A 15,549-nucleotide genomic window follows, 5' to 3' on the forward strand; every position below is an offset into this window, starting at 1 on the left:
GGCAGTGTCGTGCTGGAGGGCGCCACTGGTAGCGATGTGGGCTTCCTCGCCTCGCCTCGCCTCACACCAGGTGTCTGCGTAGTTTGCAGTGCATTCGCACCATTCCTATCCCTGTCCCTGTCCCCGTCCCGACTTGTCCCGACTTTGCTCGACTGCCGCTCGCTGCCGCTCGGGTCGTGGTCCATATGACAGCGCAAGCACGACAAACGTCTGCGGGACAAGACGAGACGAGACGAGACGAGACGAGACGACTAAGGAATAAATTCGTGGTTACAAATCAAATTTGGAACTCTACACTCCTACACAACAATAGGCGGTGACGTATTTCAAAAATCACCTGCCGATTCGTACTGTTTTGTCGTTTTCAAAGTCTTCTTGGCAAACTTGGTTAGCACATTCTCCCTCAAACTGAGTTAATTACTGCATTTTCGTACCATTACAGTAGTTTAAAAGGCTTAAGGAAGCATCTTTGTCACAATAGAAAGGTAGTTTGAAAATTGGGCTGGCGACATAACAAAAAAAAAAAAGGAAGGGAGCCAACAGCACCCGGGTTTCCCAGGCGGTCACCCATCCAAGTACTAGCCGGGCCCGATGATGCTTAACTTCGGTGATCGGACGAGAACCGGTGTATTCATCATGGTATGGCCGTTGGCGCTCGTCTAATGTAGGAGCACGGCAGAATTCGCGTTCGGCTTTTCTCCCAACACACAAAATGTTAGTTTTCGGCCGCATTTGACGAAAGCGCTTCCTTCCGCAACCGCCAGTTCCTCCAGGACGGCGCGGGGAGGCGCGCCCGGCGTCCCAGCAGAGCGACGGCCGAATTAGCGGGCGCACCGCCGCGTGTGTGAGACGCACTGCTGCTCGTTGCACCCCCTGTCATTCGCTGGGCGCGTGCAGCCTTCGACACTAGCGGAGGACGCATCTTGTCCCTGGTGTTCAGCGGAGGGCCTGTGCGGGGTGTGGCAGTGTCGTGCTGGAGGGCGCCACTGGTAGCGATGTGGGCTTCCTCGCCTCGCCTCGCCTCACACCAGGTGTCTGCGTAGTTTGCAGTGCATTCGCACCATTCCTATCCCTGTCCCTGTCCCCGTCCCGACTTGTCCCGACTTTGCTCGACTGCCGCTCGCTGCCGCTCGGGTCGTGGTCCATATGACAGCGCAAGCACGACAAACGTCTGCGGGACGAGACGAGACGAGACGAGACGACTAAGGAATAAATTCGTGGTTACAAATCAAATTTGGAACTCTACATTCCTACACAACAATAGGCGGTGACGTATTTCAGAAATCACCTGCCGATTCGTACTGTTTTGTCGTTTTCAAAGTCTTCTTGGCAAACTTGGTTAGCACATTCTCCCTCAAACTGAGTTAATTACTGCATTTTCGTACCATTACAGTAGTTTAAAAGGCTTAAGGAAGCATCTTTGTCACAACAGAAAGGTAGTTTGAAAAATGGGCTGGCGACATAACAAGAAAAAAAAGAAACAGGAAGGGAGCCAACAGCACCCGGGTTTCCCAGGCGGTCACCCATCCAAGTACTAGCCGGGCCCAATGATGCTTAACTTCGGTGATCGGACGAGAACCGGTGTATTCATCATGGTATGGCCGTTGGCGCTCTCTAATAAAGGAGCACGGCAGAATTCGCGTTCGGCTTTTCTCCCAACACACAAAATGTTAGTTTTCGGCCGCATTTGACGAAAGCGCTTCCTTTCGCAACCGCCAGTTCCTCGAGGACGGCGCGGGGAGGCGCGCCCGGCGTCCCAGCAGAGTGACGGCCGAATTGGCGGGCGCACCGCCGCGTGTGTGAGACGCACTGCTGCTCGTTGCACCCCCTGTCATTCGCTGGGCGCGGTCAGCCTTCGACACTAGCGGACGACGCATCTTGTCCCTGGTGTTCAGCGGAGGGCCTGTGCGGGGTGCGGCGGTGTCGTGCTGGAGGGCCCACTGGTAGCGATGTGGGCTTCCTCGCCTCGCCTCGCCTCGCCTCGCCTCGCCTCGCCTCACACCAGGTGTCTGCGTAGTTTGCAGTGCATTCGCACCATTCCTATCCCTGTCCCTGTCCCCGTCCCGACTTGTCCCGACTTTGCTCGACTGCCGCTCGCTGCCGCTCGGGTCGTGGTCCATATGACAGCGCAAGCACGACAAACGTCTGCGGGACGAGACGAGACGAGACGAGACGAGACGACTAAGGAATAAATTCGTGGTTACAAATCAAATTCGGAACTCTAAACTCCTACACAATAATAGGCGGTGACGTATTTCAGAAATCACCTGCCGATTCGTACTGTTTTGTCGTTTTCAAAGTCTTCTTGGCAAACTTGGTTAGCACATTCTCCCTCAAACTGAGTTAATTACTGCATTTTCGTACCATTACAGTAGTTTAAAAGGCTTAAGGAAGCATCTTTGTCACAACAGAAATGTAGTTTGAAAATTGGGCTGGCGACATAACAAAAAAAAAAAAAGGAAGGGAGCCAACAGCACCCGGGTTTTCCAGGCGGTCACCCATCCAAGTACTAGCCGGGCCCGAGGATGCTTAACTTCGGTGATCGGACGAGAACCGGTGTATTCATCATGGTATGGCCGTTGGCGCTCATCTAATGTAGGAGCACGGCAGAATTCGCTTTCGGCTTTTCTCCCAACACACAAAATGTTAGTTTTCGGCCGCATTTGACGAAAGCGCTTCCTTCCGCAACCGCCAGACCTCGAGGACGGCGCGGGGAGGCGCGCCCGGCGTCCCAGCAGAGTGACGGCCGAATTGGCGGGCGCACCGCCGCGTGTGTGAGACGCACTGCTGCTCGTTGCACCCCCTGTCATTCGCTGGGCGCGGTCAGCCTTCGACACTAGCGGAGAACGCATCTTGTCCCTGGTGTTCAGCGGAGGGCCTGTGCGGGGTGCGGCAGTGTCGTGCTGGAGGGCCCACTGGTAGCGATGTGGGCTTCCTCGCCTCGCCTCGCCTCGCCTCGCCTCGCCTCGCCTCACACCAGGTGTCTGCGTAGTTTGCAGTGCATTCGCACCATTCCTATCCCTGTCCCTGTCCCCGTCCCGACTTGTCCCGACTTTGCTCGACTGCCGCTCGCTGCCGCTCGGGTCGTGGTCCATATGACAGCGCAAGCACGACAAACGTCTGCGGGACGAGACGAGACGAGACGAGACGACTAAGGAATAAATTCGTGGTTACAAATCAAATTTGGAACTCTACATTCCTACACAACAATAGGCGGTGACGTATTTCAGAAATCACCTGCCGATTCGTACTGTTTTGTCGTTTTCAAAGTCTTCTTGGCAAACTTGGTTAGCACATTCTCCCTCAAACTGAGTTAATTACTGCATTTTCGTACCATTACAGTAGTTTAAAAGGCTTAAGGAAGCATCTTTGTCACAACAGAAAGGTAGTTTGAAAAATGGGCTGGCGACATAACAAGAAAAAAAAGAAACAGGAAGGGAGCCAACAGCACCCGGGTTTCCCAGGCGGTCACCCATCCAAGTACTAGCCGGGCCCAATGATGCTTAACTTCGGTGATCGGACGAGAACCGGTGTATTCATCATGGTATGGCCGTTGGCGCTCTCTAATAAAGGAGCACGGCAGAATTCGCGTTCGGCTTTTCTCCCAACACACAAAATGTTAGTTTTCGGCCGCATTTGACGAAAGCGCTTCCTTTCGCAACCGCCAGTTCCTCGAGGACGGCGCGGGGAGGCGCGCCCGGCGTCCCAGCAGAGTGACGGCCGAATTGGCGGGCGCACCGCCGCGTGTGTGAGACGCACTGCTGCTCGTTGCACCCCCTGTCATTCGCTGGGCGCGGTCAGCCTTCGACACTAGCGGACGACGCATCTTGTCCCTGGTGTTCAGCGGAGGGCCTGTGCGGGGTGCGGCAGTGTCGTGCTGGAGGGCCCACTGGTAGCGATGTGGGCTTCCTCGCCTCGCCTCGCCTCGCCTCGCCTCGCCTCGCCTCACACCAGGTGTCTGCGTAGTTTGCAGTGCATTCGCACCATTCCTATCCCTGTCCCTGTCCCCGTCCCGACTTGTCCCGACTTTGCTCGACTGCCGCTCGCTGCCGCTCGGGTCGTGGTCCATATGACAGCGCAAGCACGACAAACGTCTGCGGGACGAGACGAGACGAGACGAGACGAGACGACTAAGGAATAAATTCGTGGTTACAAATCAAATTCGGAACTCTAAACTCCTACACAATAATAGGCGGTGACGTATTTCAGAAATCACCTGCCGATTCGTACTGTTTTGTCGTTTTCAAAGTCTTCTTGGCAAACTTGGTTAGCACATTCTCCCTCAAACTGAGTTAATTACTGCATTTTCGTACCATTACAGTAGTTTAAAAGGCTTAAGGAAGCATCTTTGTCACAACAGAAATGTAGTTTGAAAATTGGGCTGGCGACATAACAAAAAAAAAAAAAGGAAGGGAGCCAACAGCACCCGGGTTTTCCAGGCGGTCACCCATCCAAGTACTAGCCGGGCCCGAGGATGCTTAACTTCGGTGATCGGACGAGAACCGGTGTATTCATCATGGTATGGCCGTTGGCGCTCATCTAATGTAGGAGCACGGCAGAATTCGCTTTCGGCTTTTCTCCCAACACACAAAATGTTAGTTTTCGGCCGCATTTGACGAAAGCGCTTCCTTCCGCAACCGCCAGACCTCGAGGACGGCGCGGGGAGGCGCGCCCGGCGTCCCAGCAGAGTGACGGCCGAATTGGCGGGCGCACCGCCGCGTGTGTGAGACGCACTGCTGCTCGTTGCACCCCCTGTCATTCGCTGGGCGCGGTCAGCCTTCGACACTAGCGGAGAACGCATCTTGTCCCTGGTGTTCAGCGGAGGGCCTGTGCGGGGTGCGGCAGTGTCGTGCTGGAGGGCCCACTGGTAGCGATGTGGGCTTCCTCGCCTCGCCTCGCCTCGCCTCGCCTCGCCTCGCCTCACACCAGGTGTCTGCGTAGTTTGCAGTGCATTCGCACCATTCCTATCCCTGTCCCTGTCCCCGTCCCGACTTGTCCCGACTTTGCTCGACTGCCGCTCGCTGCCGCTCGGGTCGTGGTCCATATGACAGCGCAAGCACGACAAACGTCTGCGGGACGAGACGAGACGAGACGAGACGACTAAGGAATAAATTCGTGGTTACAAATCAAATTTGGAACTCTACATTCCTACACAACAATAGGCGGTGACGTATTTCAGAAATCACCTGCCGATTCGTACTGTTTTGTCGTTTTCAAAGTCTTCTTGGCAAACTTGGTTAGCACATTCTCCCTCAAACTGAGTTAATTACTGCATTTTCGTACCATTACAGTAGTTTAAAAGGCTTAAGGAAGCATCTTTGTCACAACAGAAAGGTAGTTTGAAAAATGGGCTGGCGACATAACAAGAAAAAAAAGAAACAGGAAGGGAGCCAACAGCACCCGGGTTTCCCAGGCGGTCACCCATCCAAGTACTAGCCGGGCCCAATGATGCTTAACTTCGGTGATCGGACGAGAACCGGTGTATTCATCATGGTATGGCCGTTGGCGCTCTCTAATAAAGGAGCACGGCAGAATTCGCGTTCGGCTTTTCTCCCAACACACAAAATGTTAGTTTTCGGCCGCATTTGACGAAAGCGCTTCCTTTCGCAACCGCCAGTTCCTCGAGGACGGCGCGGGGAGGCGCGCCCGGCGTCCCAGCAGAGTGACGGCCGAATTGGCGGGCGCACCGCCGCGTGTGTGAGACGCACTGCTGCTCGTTGCACCCCCTGTCATTCGCTGGGCGCGGTCAGCCTTCGACACTAGCGGACGACGCATCTTGTCCCTGGTGTTCAGCGGAGGGCCTGTGCGGGGTGCGGCGGTGTCGTGCTGGAGGGCCCACTGGTAGCGATGTGGGCTTCCTCGCCTCGCCTCGCCTCGCCTCGCCTCGCCTCGCCTCACACCAGGTGTCTGCGTAGTTTGCAGTGCATTCGCACCATTCCTATCCCTGTCCCTGTCCCCGTCCCGACTTGTCCCGACTTTGCTCGACTGCCGCTCGCTGCCGCTCGGGTCGTGGTCCATATGACAGCGCAAGCACGACAAACGTCTGCGGGACGAGACGAGACGAGACGAGACGAGACGACTAAGGAATAAATTCGTGGTTACAAATCAAATTCGGAACTCTAAACTCCTACACAATAATAGGCGGTGACGTATTTCAGAAATCACCTGCCGATTCGTACTGTTTTGTCGTTTTCAAAGTCTTCTTGGCAAACTTGGTTAGCACATTCTCCCTCAAACTGAGTTAATTACTGCATTTTCGTACCATTACAGTAGTTTAAAAGGCTTAAGGAAGCATCTTTGTCACAACAGAAATGTAGTTTGAAAATTGGGCTGGCGACATAACAAAAAAAAAAAAGGAAGGGAGCCAACAGCACCCGGGTTTTCCAGGCGGTCACCCATCCAAGTACTAGCCGGGCCCGAGGATGCTTAACTTCGGTGATCGGACGAGAACCGGTGTATTCATCATGGTATGGCCGTTGGCGCTCATCTAATGTAGGAGCACGGCAGAATTCGCTTTCGGCTTTTCTCCCAACACACAAAATGTTAGTTTTCGGCCGCATTTGACGAAAGCGCTTCCTTCCGCAACCGCCAGACCTCGAGGACGGCGCGGGGAGGCGCGCCCGGCGTCCCAGCAGAGTGACGGCCGAATTGGCGGGCGCACCTCCGCGTGTGTGAGACGCACTGCTGCTCGTTGCACCCCCTGTCATTCGCTGGGCGCGGTCAGCCTTCGACACTAGCGGAGAACGCATCTTGTCCCTGGTGTTCAGCGGAGGGCCTGTGCGGGGTGCGGCAGTGTCGTGCTGGAGGGCCCACTGGTAGCGATGTGGGCTTCCTCGCCTCGCCTCGCCTCGCCTCGCCTCGCCTCGCCTCACACCAGGTGTCTGCGTAGTTTGCAGTGCATTCGCACCATTCCTATCCCTGTCCCTGTCCCCGTCCCGACTTGTCCCGACTTTGCTCGACTGCCGCTCGCTGCCGCTCGGGTCGTGGTCCATATGACAGCGCAAGCACGACAAACGTCTGCGGGACGAGACGAGACGAGACGAGACGACTAAGGAATAAATTCGTGGTTACAAATCAAATTTGGAACTCTACATTCCTACACAACAATAGGCGGTGACGTATTTCAGAAATCACCTGCCGATTCGTACTGTTTTGTCGTTTTCAAAGTCTTCTTGGCAAACTTGGTTAGCACATTCTCCCTCAAACTGAGTTAATTACTGCATTTTCGTACCATTACAGTAGTTTAAAAGGCTTAAGGAAGCATCTTTGTCACAACAGAAAGGTAGTTTGAAAAATGGGCTGGCGACATAACAAGAAAAAAAAGAAACAGGAAGGGAGCCAACAGCACCCGGGTTTCCCAGGCGGTCACCCATCCAAGTACTAGCCGGGCCCAATGATGCTTAACTTCGGTGATCGGACGAGAACCGGTGTATTCATCATGGTATGGCCGTTGGCGCTCTCTAATAAAGGAGCACGGCAGAATTCGCGTTCGGCTTTTCTCCCAACACACAAAATGTTAGTTTTCGGCCGCATTTGACGAAAGCGCTTCCTTTCGCAACCGCCAGTTCCTCGAGGACGGCGCGGGGAGGCGCGCCCGGCGTCCCAGCAGAGTGACGGCCGAATTGGCGGGCGCACCGCCGCGTGTGTGAGACGCACTGCTGCTCGTTGCACCCCCTGTCATTCGCTGGGCGCGGTCAGCCTTCGACACTAGCGGACGACGCATCTTGTCCCTGGTGTTCAGCGGAGGGCCTGTGCGGGGTGCGGCGGTGTCGTGCTGGAGGGCCCACTGGTAGCGATGTGGGCTTCCTCGCCTCGCCTCGCCTCGCCTCGCCTCGCCTCGCCTCACACCAGGTGTCTGCGTAGTTTGCAGTGCATTCGCACCATTCCTATCCCTGTCCCTGTCCCCGTCCCGACTTGTCCCGACTTTGCTCGACTGCCGCTCGCTGCCGCTCGGGTCGTGGTCCATATGACAGCGCAAGCACGACAAACGTCTGCGGGACGAGACGAGACGAGACGAGACGAGACGACTAAGGAATAAATTCGTGGTTACAAATCAAATTCGGAACTCTAAACTCCTACACAATAATAGGCGGTGACGTATTTCAGAAATCACCTGCCGATTCGTACTGTTTTGTCGTTTTCAAAGTCTTCTTGGCAAACTTGGTTAGCACATTCTCCCTCAAACTGAGTTAATTACTGCATTTTCGTACCATTACAGTAGTTTAAAAGGCTTAAGGAAGCATCTTTGTCACAACAGAAATGTAGTTTGAAAATTGGGCTGGCGACATAACAAAAAAAAAAAAGGAAGGGAGCCAACAGCACCCGGGTTTTCCAGGCGGTCACCCATCCAAGTACTAGCCGGGCCCGAGGATGCTTAACTTCGGTGATCGGACGAGAACCGGTGTATTCATCATGGTATGGCCGTTGGCGCTCATCTAATGTAGGAGCACGGCAGAATTCGCTTTCGGCTTTTCTCCCAACACACAAAATGTTAGTTTTCGGCCGCATTTGACGAAAGCGCTTCCTTCCGCAACCGCCAGACCTCGAGGACGGCGCGGGGAGGCGCGCCCGGCGTCCCAGCAGAGTGACGGCCGAATTGGCGGGCGCACCGCCGCGTGTGTGAGACGCACTGCTGCTCGTTGCACCCCCTGTCATTCGCTGGGCGCGGTCAGCCTTCGACACTAGCGGAGAACGCATCTTGTCCCTGGTGTTCAGCGGAGGGCCTGTGCGGGGTGCGGCAGTGTCGTGCTGGAGGGCCCACTGGTAGCGATGTGGGCTTCCTCGCCTCGCCTCGCCTCGCCTCGCCTCGCCTCGCCTCACACCAGGTGTCTGCGTAGTTTGCAGTGCATTCGCACCATTCCTATCCCTGTCCCTGTCCCCGTCCCGACTTGTCCCGACTTTGCTCGACTGCCGCTCGCTGCCGCTCGGGTCGTGGTCCATATGACAGCGCAAGCACGACAAACGTCTGCGGGACGAGACGAGACGAGACGAGACGACTAAGTAATAAATTCCTGGTTACAAATCAAATTTGGAACTCTACATTCCTACACAACAATAGGCGGTGACGTATTTCAGAAATCACCTGCCGATTCGTACTGTTTTGTCGTTTTCAAAGTCTTCTTGGCAAACTTGGTTAGCACATTCTCCCTCAAACTGAGTTAATTACTGCATTTTCGTACCATTACAGTAGTTTAAAGGGCTTAAGGAAGCATCTTTGTTACAACAGAAAGGTAGTTTGAAAATTGGGCTGGCGACATAACAAAAAAAAAAAAAACAGGAAGGGAGCCAACAGCACCCGGGTTTCCCAGGCGGTCACCCATCCAAGTACTAGCCGGGCCCGATGATGCTTAACTTCGGTGATCGGACGAGAACCGGTGTATTCATCATGGTATGGCCGTTGGCGCTCTCTAATAAAGGAGCACGGCAGAATTCGCGTTCGGCTTTTCTCCCAACACACAAAATGTTAGTTTTCGGCCGCATTTGACGAAAGCGCTTCCTTTCGCAACCGCCAGTTCCTCGAGGACGGCGCGGGGAGGCGCGCCCGACGTCCCAGCAGAGTGACGGCCGAATTGGCGGGCGCACCGCCGCGTGTGTGAGACGCACTGCTGCTCGTTGCATCCCCTGTCATTCGCTGGGCGCGGTCAGCCTTCGACACTAGCGGAGGACGCATCTTGTCCCTGGTGTTCAGCGGAGGGCCTGTGCGGGGTACGGCAGTGTCGTGCTGGAGGGCCCACTAATAGCGATGTGGGCTTCCTCGCCTCGCCTCGCCTCGCCTCGCCTCGCCTCGCCTCACACCAGGTGTCTGCGTAGTTTGCAGTGCATTCGCACCATTCCTATCCCTGTCCCTGTCCCCATCCCGACTTGTCCCGACTTTGCTCGACTGCCGCTCGCTGCCGCTCGGGTCGTGGTCCATATGACAGCGCAAGCACGACAAACGTCTGCGGGACGAGACGAGACGAGACGAGACGACTAAGTAATAAATTCCTGGTTACAAATCAAATTTGGAACTCTACACTCCTACACAACAATAGGCGGTGACGTATTTCAGAAATCACCTGCCGATTCGTACTGTTTTGTCGTTTTCAAAGTCTTCTTGGCAAACTTGGTTAGCACATTCTCCCTCAAACTGAGTTAATTACTGCATTTTCGTACCATTACAGTAGTTTAAAAGGCTTAAGGAAGCATCTTTGTCACAACAGAAAGGTAGTTTGAAAATTGGGCTGGCGACATAACAAAAAAAAAAAAAAAAACAGGAAGGGAGCCAAAAGCACCCGGGTTTCCCAGGCGGTCACCCATCCAAGTACTAGCCGGGCCCGAAGATGCTTAACTTCGGAGATCGGACGAGAACCGCTGTATTCATCATGGTATGGCCGTTGGCGCTCATCTAATGTAGGAGCACGGCAGAATTCGAGTTCGGCTTTTCTCCCAACACACATAATGTTAGTTTTCGGCCGCAATTGACGAAAGCGCTTCCTTCCGGAACCGCCAGTTCTTCGAGAACGGCGCGGGGTGGGTCGCCCGGCGTCCCAGCAGAGTGACGGCCGAATTGGCGGGCGCACCGCCGCGTGTGTGAGACGCACTGCTGCTTGTTGCACCCCCTGTCATTCGCTGGGCGCGTGCAGCCTTCGACACTTGCGGAGGACGCATCTTGTCCCTGGTGTTCAGCGGAGGGCCTGTGCGGGGTGTGGCAGTGTCGTGCTGGAGGGCCCACTGGTAGCGATGTGGGCTTCCTCGCCTCGCCACGCCTCGCCTCGCCTCGCCTCACACCAGGTGTCTGCGTAGTTTGCAGTGCATTCGCACCATTCCTATCCCTGTCCCTGTCCCCGTCCCGACTTGTCCCGACTTTGCTCGACTGCCGCTCGCTGCCGCTCGGGTCGTGGTCCATATGACAGCGCAAGCACGACAAACGTCTGCGGGACGAGACGAGACGAGACGAGACGAGACGACTAAGGAATAAATTCGTGGTTACAAATCAAATTCGGAACTCTAAACTCCTACACAATAATAGGCGGTGACGTATTTCAGAAATCACCTGCCGATTCGTACTGTTTTGTCGTTTTCAAAGTCTTCTTGGCAAACTTGGTTAGCACATTCTCCCTCAAACTGAGTTAATTACTGCATTTTCGTACCATTACAGTAGTTTAAAAGGCTTAAGGAAGCATCTTTGTCACAACAGAAATGTAGTTTGAAAATTGGGCTGGCGACATAACAAAAAAAAAAAAGGAAGGGAGCCAACAGCACCCGGGTTTTCCAGGCGGTCACCCATCCAAGTACTAGCCGGGCCCGAGGATGCTTAACTTCGGTGATCGGACGAGAACCGGTGTATTCATCATGGTATGGCCGTTGGCGCTCATCTAATGTAGGAGCACGGCAGAATTCGCTTTCGGCTTTTCTCCCAACACACAAAATGTTAGTTTTCGGCCGCATTTGACGAAAGCGCTTCCTTCCGCAACCGCCAGACCTCGAGGACGGCGCGGGGAGGCGCGCCCGGCGTCCCAGCAGAGTGACGGCCGAATTGGCGGGCGCACCGCCGCGTGTGTGAGACGCACTGCTGCTCGTTGCACCCCCTGTCATTCGCTGGGCGCGGTCAGCCTTCGACACTAGCGGAGAACGCATCTTGTCCCTGGTGTTCAGCGGAGGGCCTGTGCGGGGTGCGGCAGTGTCGTGCTGGAGGGCCCACTGGTAGCGATGTGGGCTTCCTCGCCTCGCCTCGCCTCGCCTCGCCTCGCCTCGCCTCGCCTCACACCAGGTGTCTGCGTAGTTTGCAGTGCATTCGCACCATTCCTATCCCTGTCCCTGTCCCCGTCCCGACTTGTCCCGACTTTGCTCGACTGCCGCTCGCTGCCGCTCGGGTCGTGGTCCATATGACAGCGCAAGCACGACAAACGTCTGCGGGACGAGACGAGACGAGACGAGACGACTAAGTAATAAATTCCTGGTTACAAATCAAATTTGGAACTCTACATTCCTACACAACAATAGGCGGTGACGTATTTCAGAAATCACCTGCCGATTCGTACTGTTTTGTCGTTTTCAAAGTCTTCTTGGCAAACTTGGTTAGCACATTCTCCCTCAAACTGAGTTAATTACTGCATTTTCGTACCATTACAGTAGTTTAAAAGGCTTAAGGAAGCATCTTTGTCACAGCAGAAAGGTAGTTTGAAAATTGGGCTGGCGACATAACAAAAAAAAAAAAACAGGAAGGGAGCCAAAAGCACCCGGGTTTCCCAGGCGGTCACCCATCCAAGTACTAGCCGGGCCCGAAGATGCTTAACTTCGGAGATCGGACGAGAACCGCTGTATTCATCATGGTATGGCCGTTGGCGCTCATCTAATGTAGGAGCACGGCAGAATTCGCGTTCGGCTTATCTCCCACCACACAAAATGTTAGTTTTCGGCCGCATTTGACGAAAGCGCTTCCTTCCGCAACCGCCAGTTCCTCGAGGACGGCGCGGGGAGGCGCGCCCGGCGTCCCAGCAGAGTGACGGCCGAATTGGCGGGCGCACCGCCGCGTGTGTGAGACGCACTGCTGCTCGTTGCACCCCCTGTCATTCGCTGGGCGCGTGCAGCCTTCGACACTAGCAGAGGACGCATCTTGTCCCTGGTGTTCAGCGGAGGACCTGTGCGGGGTGCGGCAGTGTCGTGCTGGAGGGCCCACTGGTAGCGATGTGGGCTTCCTCGCCTCGCCTCGCCTCGCCTCGCCTCGCCTCGCCTCACACCAGGTGTCTGCGTAGTTTGCAGTGCATTCGCACCATTCCTATCCCTGTCCCTGTCCCCGTCCCGACTTGTCCCGACTTTGCTCGACTGCCGCTCGCTGCCGCTCGGGTCGTGGTCCATATGACAGCGCAAGCACGACAAACGTCTGCGGGACGAGACGAGACGAGACGAGACGACTAAGTAATAAATTCCTGGTTACAAATCAAATTTGGAACTCTACATTCCTACACAACAATAGGCGGTGACGTAATTCAGAAATCACCTGCCGATTCGTACTGTTTTGTCGTTTTCAAAGTCTTCTTGGCAAACTTGGTTAGCACATTCTCCCTCAAACTGAGTTAATTACTGCATTTTCGTACCATTACAGTAGTTTAAAGGGCTTAAGGAAGCATCTTTGTTACAACAGAAAGGTAGTTTGAAAATTGGGCTGGCGACATAACAAAAAAAAAAAAAACAGGAAGGGAGCCAACAGCACCCGGGTTTCCCAGGCGGTCACCCATCCAAGTACTAGCCGGGCCCGATGATGCTTAACTTCGGTGATCGGACGAGAACCGGTGTATTCATCATGGTATGGCCGTTGGCGCTCTCTAATAAAGGAGCACGGCAGAATTCGCGTTCGGCTTTTCTCCCAACACACAAAATGTTAGTTTTCGGCCGCATTTGACGAAAGCGCTTCCTTTCGCAACCGCCAGTTCCTCGAGGACGGCGCGGGGAGGCGCGCCCGACGTCCCAGCAGAGTGACGGCCGAATTGGCGGGCGCACCGCCGCGTGTGTGAGACGCACTGCTGCTCGTTGCACCCCCTGTCATTCGCTGGGCGCGTGCAGCCTTCGACACTAGCGGAGGACGCATCTTGTCCCTGGTGTTCAGCGGAGGGCCTGTGCGGGGTACGGCAGTGTCGTGCTGGAGGGCCCACTAATAGCGATGTGGGCTTCCTCGCCTCGCCTCGCCTCGCCTCGCCTCGCCTCGCCTCACACCAGGTGTCTGCGTAGTTTGCAGTGCATTCGCACCATTCCTATCCCTGTCCCTGTCCCCGTCCCGACTTGTCCCGACTTTGCTCGACTGCCGCTCGCTGCCGCTCGGGTCGTGGTCCATATGACAGCGCAAGCACGACAAACGTCTGCGAGACGAGACGAGACGAGACGAGACGAGACGAGACGACTAAGGAATAAATTCGTGGTTACAAATCAAATTCGGAACTCTAAACTCCTACACAACAATAGGCGGTGACGTATTTCAGAAATCACCTGCCGATTCGTACTGTTTTGTCGTTTTCAAAGTCTTCTTGGCAAACTTGGTTAGCACATTCTCCCTCAAACTGAGTTAATTACTGCATTTTCGTACCATTACAGTAGTTTAAAAGGCTTAAGGAAGCATCTTTGTCACAACAGAAAGGTAGTTTGAAAGTTGGGCTGGCGACATAACAAAAAAAAAAAAACAGGAAGGGAGCCAACAGCACCCGGGTTTCCCAGGCGGTCACCCATCCAAGTACTAGCCGGGCCCGATGATGCTTAACTTCGGTGATCGGACGAGAACCGGTGTATTCATCATGGTATGGCCGTTGGCGCTCATCTAATGTAGGAGCACGGCAGAATTCGCGTTCGGCTTATCTCCCACCACACAAAATGTTAGTTTTCGGCCGCATTTGACGAAAGCGCTTCCTTCCGCAACCGCCAGTTCCTCGAGGACGGCGCGGGGAGGCGCGCCCGGCGTCCCAGCAGAGTGACGGCCGAATTGGCGGGCGCACCGCCGCGTGTGTGAGACGCACTGCTGCTCGTTGCACCCCCTGTCATTCGCTGGGCGCGGTCAGCCTTCGACACTAGCGGAGGACGCATCTTGTCCCTGGTGTTCAGCGGAGGGCCTGTGCGGGGTACGGCAGTGTCGTGCTGGAGGGCCCACTAATAGCGATGTGGGCTTCCTCGCCTCGCCTCGCCTCGCCTCGCCTCGCCTCGCCTCACACCAGGTGTCTGCGTAGTTTGCAGTGCATTCGCACCATTCCTATCCCTGTCCCTGTCCCCATCCCGACTTGTCCCGACTTTGCTCGACTGCCGCTCGCTGCCGCTCGGGTCGTGGTCCATATGACAGCGCAAGCACGACAAACGTCTGCGGGACGAGACGAGACGAGACGAGACGACTAAGTAATAAATTCCTGGTTACAAATCAAATTTGGAACTCTACACTCCTACACAACAATAGGCGGTGACGTATTTCAGAAATCACCTGCCGATTCGTACTGTTTTGTCGTTTTCAAAGTCTTCTTGGCAAACTTGGTTAGCACATTCTCCCTCAAACTGAGTTAATTACTGCATTTTCGTACCATTACAGTAGTTTAAAAGGCTTAAGGAAGCATCTTTGTCACAGCAGAAAGGTAGTTTGAAAATTGGGCTGGCGACATAACAAAAAAAAAAAAAAAAACAGGAAGGGAGCCAAAAGCACCCGGGTTTCCCAGGCGGTCACCCATCCAAGTACTAGCCGGGCCCGAAGATGCTTAACTTCGGAGATCGGACGAGAACCGCTGTATTCATCATGGTATGGCCGTTGGCGCTCATCTAATGTAGGAGCACGGCAGAATTCGAGTTCGGCTTTTCTCCCAACACACATAATGTTAGTTTTCGGCCGCAATTGACGAAAGCGCTTCCTTCCGGAACCGCCAGTTCTTCGAGAACGGCGCGGGGTGGGTCGCCCGGCGTCCCAGCAGAGTGACGGCCGAATTGGCGGGCGCACCGCCGCGTGTGTGAGACGCACTGCTGCTCGTTGCACCCCCTGTCATTCGCTGGGCGCGTGCAGCCTTCGACACTTGCGGAGGACGCATCTTGTCCCTGGTGTTCAGCGGA

The 15,549-nt window shown here is 54.9% G+C and overlaps 16 non-coding genes across 16 annotated transcripts; all 16 read right to left on the reverse strand.

The window, feature by feature from the left end:
• Positions 1-534: 534 nt before the first annotated feature.
• On the reverse strand, positions 535-653 carry LOC126102562 (5S ribosomal RNA). The gene has a single exon (XR_007522857.1). It is a non-coding gene; the product is annotated as a 5S ribosomal RNA (ribosomal RNA).
• Positions 654-1,490: 837 nt separating this feature from the next.
• Positions 1,491-1,609, reverse strand: LOC126102869 (5S ribosomal RNA). The gene has a single exon (XR_007523129.1). It is a non-coding gene; the product is annotated as a 5S ribosomal RNA (ribosomal RNA).
• An 856-nt stretch (positions 1,610-2,465) lies between these two features.
• On the reverse strand, positions 2,466-2,584 carry LOC126101959 (5S ribosomal RNA). Its single transcript, XR_007522662.1, has one exon. It is a non-coding gene; the product is annotated as a 5S ribosomal RNA (ribosomal RNA).
• Positions 2,585-3,439: 855 nt separating this feature from the next.
• LOC126102992 (5S ribosomal RNA) lies at positions 3,440-3,558 on the reverse strand. Its single transcript, XR_007523241.1, has one exon. It is a non-coding gene; the product is annotated as a 5S ribosomal RNA (ribosomal RNA).
• Positions 3,559-4,414: 856 nt separating this feature from the next.
• LOC126101961 (5S ribosomal RNA) lies at positions 4,415-4,533 on the reverse strand. Its single transcript, XR_007522665.1, has one exon. It is a non-coding gene; the product is annotated as a 5S ribosomal RNA (ribosomal RNA).
• Positions 4,534-5,388: 855 nt separating this feature from the next.
• On the reverse strand, positions 5,389-5,507 carry LOC126101697 (5S ribosomal RNA). The gene has a single exon (XR_007522422.1). It is a non-coding gene; the product is annotated as a 5S ribosomal RNA (ribosomal RNA).
• Positions 5,508-6,362: 855 nt separating this feature from the next.
• LOC126101962 (5S ribosomal RNA) lies at positions 6,363-6,481 on the reverse strand. Its single transcript, XR_007522666.1, has one exon. It is a non-coding gene; the product is annotated as a 5S ribosomal RNA (ribosomal RNA).
• An 855-nt stretch (positions 6,482-7,336) lies between these two features.
• On the reverse strand, positions 7,337-7,455 carry LOC126101819 (5S ribosomal RNA). The gene has a single exon (XR_007522534.1). It is a non-coding gene; the product is annotated as a 5S ribosomal RNA (ribosomal RNA).
• An 855-nt stretch (positions 7,456-8,310) lies between these two features.
• On the reverse strand, positions 8,311-8,429 carry LOC126101963 (5S ribosomal RNA). Its single transcript, XR_007522667.1, has one exon. It is a non-coding gene; the product is annotated as a 5S ribosomal RNA (ribosomal RNA).
• An 854-nt stretch (positions 8,430-9,283) lies between these two features.
• On the reverse strand, positions 9,284-9,402 carry LOC126102567 (5S ribosomal RNA). Its single transcript, XR_007522858.1, has one exon. It is a non-coding gene; the product is annotated as a 5S ribosomal RNA (ribosomal RNA).
• An 857-nt stretch (positions 9,403-10,259) lies between these two features.
• On the reverse strand, positions 10,260-10,378 carry LOC126102101 (5S ribosomal RNA). Its single transcript, XR_007522791.1, has one exon. It is a non-coding gene; the product is annotated as a 5S ribosomal RNA (ribosomal RNA).
• Positions 10,379-11,229: 851 nt separating this feature from the next.
• Positions 11,230-11,348, reverse strand: LOC126101964 (5S ribosomal RNA). Its single transcript, XR_007522668.1, has one exon. It is a non-coding gene; the product is annotated as a 5S ribosomal RNA (ribosomal RNA).
• An 858-nt stretch (positions 11,349-12,206) lies between these two features.
• Positions 12,207-12,325, reverse strand: LOC126102102 (5S ribosomal RNA). Its single transcript, XR_007522792.1, has one exon. It is a non-coding gene; the product is annotated as a 5S ribosomal RNA (ribosomal RNA).
• Positions 12,326-13,180: 855 nt separating this feature from the next.
• Positions 13,181-13,299, reverse strand: LOC126102568 (5S ribosomal RNA). Its single transcript, XR_007522859.1, has one exon. It is a non-coding gene; the product is annotated as a 5S ribosomal RNA (ribosomal RNA).
• An 863-nt stretch (positions 13,300-14,162) lies between these two features.
• LOC126102569 (5S ribosomal RNA) lies at positions 14,163-14,281 on the reverse strand. Its single transcript, XR_007522861.1, has one exon. It is a non-coding gene; the product is annotated as a 5S ribosomal RNA (ribosomal RNA).
• An 858-nt stretch (positions 14,282-15,139) lies between these two features.
• LOC126102103 (5S ribosomal RNA) lies at positions 15,140-15,258 on the reverse strand. Its single transcript, XR_007522793.1, has one exon. It is a non-coding gene; the product is annotated as a 5S ribosomal RNA (ribosomal RNA).
• Positions 15,259-15,549: the final 291 nt, after the last annotated feature.

This window comes from Schistocerca cancellata, chromosome 9 (assembly GCF_023864275.1).
Source record: "Schistocerca cancellata isolate TAMUIC-IGC-003103 chromosome 9, iqSchCanc2.1, whole genome shotgun sequence".
Classification (NCBI taxonomy): domain Eukaryota; kingdom Metazoa; phylum Arthropoda; class Insecta; order Orthoptera; family Acrididae; genus Schistocerca; species Schistocerca cancellata.